Source organism: Dermochelys coriacea, chromosome 2 (genome assembly GCF_009764565.3).
Source record: "Dermochelys coriacea isolate rDerCor1 chromosome 2, rDerCor1.pri.v4, whole genome shotgun sequence".
NCBI lineage: Eukaryota > Metazoa > Chordata > Testudines > Dermochelyidae > Dermochelys > Dermochelys coriacea.
The window spans coordinates 212,769,328-212,775,978 of NC_050069.1; positions in this window are offsets into that span (position 1 = coordinate 212,769,328).

Sequence of the window (6,651 nt, forward strand, 5' to 3'; positions counted from 1 at the left end):
AGATGAGAGTGCTGAAAACAACACTGATGTCTTTGTTTTGAAAGACAGAATGCTTTAAGAATTCCTTAAATCAAAACCTCAACAATGCCTTGTTGTAAAGAAATTGTAAATATTTCCAATTTGTGAATGAAGTATATTTCGTAATTTGTTCATAATAGATGACAAATAAAATGAAATCTAAAACTGAGAATAATTCATTTTTGCTTGTAAGAAAGCTCTGTTAATCTGGATCATTGTATTTGCATATTTTAACAAAATATCAAAATGTCCTTAATAGGGGGTGGAGCACAAACAAGCTGGAAGACAGTGAGGGTGGAATGGTGGAATGGCTGGGGCAGAAGGGGACCTTGGCAAGTCTGCATGCTTGTAATTGCCCCTGGGAGCTATTGAAGCAATGGTACATCTCAAGGGCAGCACTCAGCGCTAACCTAGTATGTTTCTGGGACCAAACAGGTCCTCACAGACCCTTTATAGAGGAGGCATAATCTTCACTATAGCATGTATAATAGGTGTACATATATGGCAAGCAGAAAAATATATACAACATATTTTATAATATACATGAACATATGCAATATACATGTATACACACTTGTGTACTATACATACACAATGCATGATTGTATGGGGGTGATGTAAACTCATCCTCAGCATGAGTTTGATATGGTACATTTATGAGTGGTGACAAAATATAAGTGAGTTATGTTGGGCTTCCCAAATGATGGCAAATGGAATTTTTAACCCACCCCAGAGCATATACTGTATGTATCATGTGTTTAGCTTACAGGGAAGTAGAGTGAGCCAAGCGGCAGGGGGGTTCATCAAGGAGAAACAAACAGAACTTTCACACCGTAGCCTGGCCTGTCATGAAACTGGTTTTCAAAGCTTCTCTGATGTGCACCACACCCTCCTGTGCTCTTCTAACTGCCCTGGTGTCTCGCTGTGCATAACCAGAAGCCAGGTGATTTGCCTCAACCTCCCACCCCGCCATTAACGTCTCTCCCTTACTCTCACAGATATTGTGGACTGCACAGCAAACAGTAAGAACAGTGGGAATATTGGTTTCGCTGAGGTCTAACCGAGTCAGTAAACTGCGCCAGCATGCTTTTAAACATCCAAATGCACATTCTACCACCATTCTGCACTTGCTCAGCCTGTAGTTGAACAGCTCCTGATTACTATCCAGGCTGTCTATGTATGGCTTCATGAGCCATGGCATTAAGGGGTAGGCTGGGTCCCCAAGGATAACTATAGGCATTTCAACATTCCCAATGGTTATTTTCTGGTCTGGGAAGAAAGTCCCTTCCTGCAGCTTTTGAAACAGACCAGATTTCCTGAAGATGCGAGCGTCTTGTACCTTTCCTGGCCATGCCACATTGATGTTGGTGAAACGTCCCTTGTGATCCACCAATGCTTGCAGCACTATTGAAAAGTACCCCTTGTGGTTTATGTATTCGCTGGCTTGGTGCTCCGGTGCCAAGATAGGGATATGGGTTCCGTCTATGGCCCCACCACAGTTAGGGAATCCCATTGCAGCAAAGCCATCCACTATGACCTGCACATTTCCCAGGGTCACTACCCTTGATAGCAGCAGATCTTTGATTGCATTGGCTACTTGGATCACAGCAGCCCCCACAGTAGATTTGCCCACTCCAAATTGATTCCCGACTGACCGGTAGCTGTCTGGCGTTGCAAGCTTCCACAGGGCTATTGCCACTCGCTTCTCAACTGTGAGGGCTGCTCTCATCTTGGTATTCTTGCGCCTCAAGGTGGGGGAAAGCAAGCAAGTCACAAAGTTCCATGAAAGTGCCCTTACGCATGTGAAAGTTTTGCAGCCACTGGGAATCGTCCCAGACCTGCAACACTATGTGGTCCCACTAGTCCATGCTTGTTTCCCAGGCCCAGAATCGGCATTCCATTGCATGAGCCTGCCCCATTAGCACCATGATGCCCACATTGCCAGGGCACATGCTTTGAGAGAAGTCTGTGTCCATGTCCTCATCACTCTCGTAACCGTGCTGACGTCGCCTACTCACCCGGTTTCACTTTGCCAGGTTCTGGTGCTGCATATACTGCTGGATAATGCGTGTGGTGTTTAATGTGCTCCTAATTGCCAAAGTGATCGAAGCGGGCTCCATGCTTGCCGTGATATGGCATCTGCACAGAAAAAAGGCATGGAACGATTGTCTGCTGTTGCCCTGACGGAGGGAGGGGCGACTGACGACATGGCTTACGGGTTTGGCTTACAGGGAATTAAAATCAACAAAGGGGGTGGCTTTGCGAGAAACTGAATGGCTGCCTCAAGAATAGAACTCAAAACTGGGTTTAGCAGGCAGTTGATTTCACAGAGGGAGGGAGGAGAAAATGAATACAAAACAAATCTGGTCTATTTCTTGTTTTGAGCCACTTCATCTAGCTTTATATATCTTGCTGGCAGCAGACTGTGCAGTACGACCACTAGCCATCGTCACCTCCTGGGTGCTTGGCAGAAGATGGTGCAGTATGACTGCTGGCCATCATCTTCTACTGGCTGCAGATTAAAAGACAGTGCACTGCTGGTAGGACTCAAACGCCATGAGACAAAACAAGGGAAACGACCTGGCTGAGTCACTCCCATGTTTGCCCAGGTGCCCGGTTAAAAGAGCACCCAGAACTATGTCGATGACGAGTACCAGTCATACTGCACTGTCTGCTGCCAAAAGGCAATAAACTGCTGCTGTGTAGCAATGCAGTACCACATCCACCAGCACCCAGGAGACATACGGTGACGGTTAGCTGAGCGGGCTCCATGCTTGCCGTGGTATGGCGTCTGCACAGGTAACTCAAGAAAAAAGGCGCAAAACGATTGTCTGCCCTTATTTTTACAGAGGGAGGGAGGGAACGGGGGCCTGACGATATGTACCCAGAACCACCCGCGACAATGTTTTAGCCCCATCAGGCACTGGGATTTCTATCCAGAATTCAAATGGGCACTGGAGACTGCGGGAACTGTGGGATAGCTACCCACAGTGCAAAGGTCCAGAAGTCGACGGTTGCCTCCGTTCTGTGGACACACTCCGCCGACTAAATGCACTTAGAGCATTTGTGTGGGGACACACACACTCGACTGTATAAAAACGCTTTCTACAAAACCAACTTCTATAAATTCAACCTAATTTCGTAGTGTAGACATACCCTTAATGTCCCAGTAAGTGACACTGACTGGAGTCGCCAGGGTCCCTTTTTAACTGGGCGTTCTGGTAAAAACTGGACACCTGGCAACCCTATTCTAGAATCCAGATCAGAACTCTGTGGCTTAGGCTTGTCTCTAGTTATTACATTTGGGATGATTGCATTATTTAGGGGCAGCAGATTCCTAAACTTTTTAGAATCCCAAAACAAAACCAACAACCATCTATATGCAGCAGTGACACAGTGAAGGTACAATATCTTGTGAGTCATCAGAGCTAGAAATAAGTGCTTTATCCCACTGGAGAGCAGCTGGGAATTTCTGATGCTATAAGGTATTTTGTTTCAATCCCTGGAAGGACATGAGATCTCAGACGTTAAAATCATGTCATTATTATGAGTAGAAAAGCTATTTACTTATTTTTGGAGGTTTCTAAAAACAGAGCCACTGATCCTGCAAAGACATCCACGCACACTTATCTTCATACATGTGAGTAGGTCCAGGTTGGGACTGCAGTTATAATTTTTCTTTCCCTGGGTCTGTCATTGTACTAAGGTAGCCTGGCTCTATGGATAGAGGATTACAAATAACTAAATAATAGTCCCACAAAAATATATTAAACCATCTTTAAAAATTCAGGAATAGATTTTCTGTCAAATATTTCATATAAAACCAAAAACATAAGGAGGTTTTACTTATACTTTATGTATAAAGTATACTTTACTTATAAAAGTTTTTACTGACACTTATTTTCCATGTTTTGCAAAACTTACTTGTGCCGTTGTCACTTGAGGAGAAAAATGCAGCATACTAAACTCATGCTCATAAAACCTTTATACCACATCACATTATTGTGCATGTGGTCTGTGTGTATCTATAAATAAAATATATGCACACACAATTTGATTTAGGGTGTTTTAGTATTGCACTTACGCTGTCTAGTGTCTAAAGCTATTTTTACTTGCCATCTAATAAAATTAGTTACAAAATGTGGGCTGCAGAACACAGTGGCTGAGAAATTATATTACAGTTTTGTAATTCAGATATAATTCATAATGTCAGTACTGCCAACCCCAGGCATTCACAAATCATGTGTCAGGCCTTAAAATATCATGAGATTGGTTTGAAATCATGAGGGGTTTTTTTTTCCATTTGCTTTCTGGTGTTTCAGCCTTTACCATTCATGTTTTCAAGCTTTTCTTTTCACCCAAAAGGGCTAGACGCTTTCTTCACATTTTAACTGAAAATTAAAATTCTTGAATAATCACATGATACAGAAGATTAGACTTTAAGAAAAGCATCAAAGGTTGTGAGACTCATGATAAAATCATGAGAATTGGCTACACTGTAATACAAACCTTTAATCAGAAATTATACCCTAACTACAGTAATTAATTAACTAATTAATTCTTTAAGGAGAAGCCACTTGGTAATGGCTCTGTGAGAAGGTCCTGCTTATGACCTTGAAAAGGATTGCTTTAAACTTTGAACCAAATTTTCAATTGGGCCCTAACCCCGCTTCCACTAGCCCACAACTGTGCACCACACTTTGAGTACCAACAGCTATGTGTGCAAGTCATTAATACACACAAGACCATCACCTCCCAGCCTGGTGGTGGGTAGTGGTGGTGGAAGATCTAAGGCCCCTAGACCCCAGAGAGCACGCATTTCCTCAAGTTTTGCACAGAGAAGGCAGTCCTAGAGGTTGTCAGCTATCTGAAGCTTGGATCCCAATCATGCAATGGAACTGCACAGTTCTGCAACTTTGCAGGGTATAAGCACTTGCAGATGTATGCATAGGTTCTGGGAGGCGGGGGGGAGTATAATTAAATTGCTCTTTCTTACTCTGCTGCCCAGTCTGTAGCATGTAGACAAGCGGGCCAACGACTACAATATGAGATTTACATTGACGCCTTTTATGAAAGCCTTTTAAATGCAAAACTGGTGATCAGTAATTGACTATGTAATTGAAAAGACTGCATCTGTCAGAGAAATACAAAGAGCTGCAAAATATGTTTAACAAGCTTTTTCTGATCATTTTTTTCTTACTGGTTAGCTCAGCTGACACTACTGACTGTGGTCTGGCTTTTCAGTACCTGTGACATACTAACTAAGGCCAAATTTTAAAACTTGGGTGTCTAAAAGTTAGGCATCAAAATCCATTTTTGAGCTCCTAAATAAGTGGCATTATTTTCAGTGATGCAAAAGCACCCATAGATTTTTATTCAGTTATTCCCAATTAACATTGGTGTAAAAATAGATACAAGCCTAAAGTATATTCAACATGGAAAGCTCTTCCCCTTTCACAGCAATATAAAACTTTAGGCAAAGTTCTTAGCCCCAGGAGGGTATAGGAAGGAAAGAAAACAGTACTATATCTGAGTGACTTCTTTGTCTCTTCTATATTCCAGTGACATGCCCCATGAGGTCCTTGTATACCTGTCTTGGCCCCATAATATCCCAGGAAAATTCGACTAGGATTATCCAGACAGAACCACAGTCTCTGAATAAAATACACAGTAGATTTTATAAAATACAGTTTGATTGGAATGAACATGCTAAATCCACCAATTTTCATGAGACAGATTTTTGACCTCTAGGTGTATTTGAGAGGCTAGATTAAGGACCTCAGTTAGAGGGAGAAACTCCAGAGGAGATAGAGGAGCCCTTCAGCAAACTGGTGAGTTGCTGCCAGAGAAAACTAAAGAGGAAGAAATTCGGGACTTTCAAAGAAGATGTTCCTAAACTCAGTAGAGCTAGGACTGATTAGCCCCTACTATAGCCACACTCAGCCACAAGGGGGTGTTTGGGAGGCAACAGTGCCCTTTCTTCAGGCTCCCCAGACCCACTCACTCCACTGGGTTCCAGCTCAGAAACAGCCAGAACCTGTCCTTCTCAGTCCCTAGCTATCCTGGTGTTACTTCCTACTTTAGAGTCTTCTCCAGCCTCCTGCCTTATTTCTTCCTCTTTGGAGCATTAGTTTTCTCTGGCAGCATCTCACCAGTTTGCTGAAAGGCTCTTCTATCTCCTCTGGAGTTTCTCCCTCTAACTGAAGTCCTTAATCTTTTATGATTAACAGGTCCTTTCCTACCTAGTTAACTGCCCCAGTGAGTTAACTACTCCCAGATGAACCTGAACTGCCTCATACTCCCACGTGGACCCTGTCAGAGGTAGGTTAGGCCTCTGACCAGTGCCGAAGTTCAGTTACCCTCTGACGGCCTGATTATCCCCTCTTTCTAATTTAATGCTTTCGTGAACTGATGTCTAATACTGAGTTACACTAATAATTACTCCAGATTTGCACTGGTTTACTTGAGAGGAGAATCAGGCCCTTTATCTCCACAAATGCAGCCCCAAAACCATTGCAAAATTTCAATTGATACTCATGGGAGCTGTGCACAGATCGCTGACACTCTGTGAACCATGGTGCTGATCAGTCAGGATAAGTTTAATATGTGACCTATTTTATAGTTTTCAATTAA